The sequence below is a fragment of the Penaeus japonicus genome, unplaced genomic scaffold, assembly GCF_977035675.1.
Source record: "Penaeus japonicus unplaced genomic scaffold, GWHDUDI00000001_assembly GWHDUDI00000010, whole genome shotgun sequence".
NCBI lineage: Eukaryota > Metazoa > Arthropoda > Malacostraca > Decapoda > Penaeidae > Penaeus > Penaeus japonicus.
The window spans coordinates 30,755,731-30,758,230 of NW_028234412.1; the positions used below are offsets into that span (position 1 = coordinate 30,755,731).

The 2,500-nt window shown below is 35.0% G+C and overlaps 1 protein-coding gene across 4 annotated transcripts in view; it reads right to left on the reverse strand.

Moving 5' to 3' along the window:
• Positions 1-2,500, reverse strand: part of LOC122262146 (cytochrome P450 9e2) — a 39,842-nt gene that overhangs the window by 11,318 nt on the left and 26,024 nt on the right. The window contains exon 1 of one of the 4 annotated variants that reach the window (XM_086541226.1): positions 824-932. The exons of the other annotated variants lie outside the window; for them this stretch is intronic. The gene's annotated coding sequence lies outside the window, so the exon portion shown is untranslated. Of the gene's footprint in view, positions 1-823; positions 933-2,500 lie in introns of those variants that run through there. 4 annotated transcript variants of the gene reach the window in all.

Here is a 2,500-nt window from a genome sequence, read left to right on the forward strand (position 1 = left end):
ATTAAATAAGAAAAGAAGGTGAAAAAAGATAAATAGCGCGAAGATACAGACGGGCTCGCCTCAGTGCATATAAGCCCGGCGGCGCATCCCCTCCGCAAACCTAGCTAATCCTTATCCTTATCCTACTCATGTCAAATGGCGAAATTTGATAACAGTCAAGTGATGGCTCTAAACCTTTATTATTTTGTTATATCGTAATAATCGGCGTTCAAACAAATGGCTGTTTATTTATTTTACATGTTAATATTATTTTGTTTCACTGTACTAAAAAAATAATGTGATCTACCTATATTTTTTTCAATGAAAACTTTCAAAATACCTGACATTTTTTCCCAAATATATAATATGAATAGGTCTATTGTTACATTAGTCAACAGCGCTGCCAGACGTGTGACGATCCGTGATATCTGTCATATTTGAAGAGTAAAATATCGCCACTACATTGCATATATTTTGATGGGTAGTCCTTTTGTCATTTTCGGCGTCTATGCCTTTTAGAAGTGGATTCATTAGACATTTTTCAAAATCCGAGCCGAAGGTAATCTAAGCTGTTCTCTGACTCAATTTAATTAACGCACTCGGGGCTCAAAACGCATATGTAGTTGTTTTTTAATATGCATCTTATTAACGATACACAAATATCAATCTTACTATCATCACTGAATGTAATATAACTTATATGTTAGTATATGCATGGAGATTAACAGTAGGTCATCGATGGATTTAGTGGATCCCTGACCTCATTATATCCACACGGAAGTGACATCAAATTACGAAATATTTAATTTAGTCTAGCCACCAAAAACGTATGCCATAGTATTACCTGATACCCAAGGGCAGAGGGTTCGTACTTTCTTCCTTCCACAGAAAACACAAACTAACGTAACTCGCGACCCTCAGTCTAAGCTGCGCGTTATGTTGAATGGCGAAATTTGATAACGGGTGTGATTCGCAAATAGTTGTCTATTAATCCTGATGTCTTCGATTTATTTTCTCTCTTATATCACTGGTGATTTGGGTGATGGCTTTATTTTTTTTTTTTATTATGATGCTATATCATAATATTAGATGTCTCGATGCCATCGGGGACGGATAGTTATTGTTACATATTAACATTTATATTATTTTGTTTTGCTTTTTCATTGTACCAAAAATTATGTCATCTATCTCTCTTTTTCATTGAAAACTTTCTTATAAAAAATACCAGGCAAGTTTTCCCAAATTAATAAGCCTATTATCAAAGATCGCTGCCAGATGTATGGCGATTCGGGAATCACGCCTACGTTATTTGTGTTTCAAAATGACGTTTTACTTGATCACATAAAGTACATAATCTTATCGGTGTAATGATAAGACTAGATCTGTTATGGTCTTAATATTTTTTTAATATTCTTCCTTTCACAAGCCTATTGTACTGGTTATCAAACAACGCTGCCAGATGTATGGCGATTCGTGAATCACGCCTACGTTATTTGTTTTCATTATTTTCAAAATGACGTTTTACTTGATCACATAATGTACACAATCCTATCGATGTAATGAAAAATAACTGTACAGTATGTCACTCCCTACATATCGGTATATTTTACAACATATTAACAGCAAACATCAGCAAATGGGATAAATTTCGACTTATCTCTACTTTTGCGGCGCCATTGTCCTTTTTCTTTTTCCACATTTTCATCTAGGAATATCACGTAAGAAACGTAGATATAAATAATTTGTAATGATTTGAAAGATATTTACAGATGTATTCTTTCCTTTGTTGTTTCTATGGGCTCCTCGTGTTTCTTCATCAATGATTGTTTTTTTTCTCGTAAAACGCTTACTCATCGTGACATTTCCGAAAGTGCATGCTCACCATGACTCAGCAAAAATAATCAATTCAATTTAAAATAGTAAACTCACCATATCTTATATTCGACATTTCGCAATGCGTTCATTTGTATTTACAATGTAATTTATGAAAGGCTCGCACTGAGGCTATCCTTACATACACATGTATGTGTGTGTGTGTACATACATAGATACATATATATATATATATATATATATATATATATATATATATATATATATATATATATATATAGAGAGAGAGAGAGAGAGAGAGAGAGAGAGAGAGAGAGAGAGAGAGAGAGAGAGAGAGAGAGAGATAGAGATAGAGAGAGATAGAGAGAGAGAGAGAGATAGATAGATAGATAGATAGATAGAGAGAGAGAGAGAGAGAGAGAGAGAGAGAGAGAGAGAGAGAGAGAGAGAGAGAGAGAGAGAGGGAGAGAGAGAGAGAGAGAGAGAGAGAGAGAGAGAGAGAGAGAGAGAGGGAGAGAGAGAGGACTATGCAAAACGAGAAGTTTTAGTTAGTGCTCGAGAGAAAATGTGCACCACGCCATGTCCTTGTGCCGATCACTGTTCTCCCTTCTCGTATCAAAACCGAAGGTCAACGTATTGATTGGTATTATGTGACAAAATATACGTATTGCATTTCTCTTGCTATTCC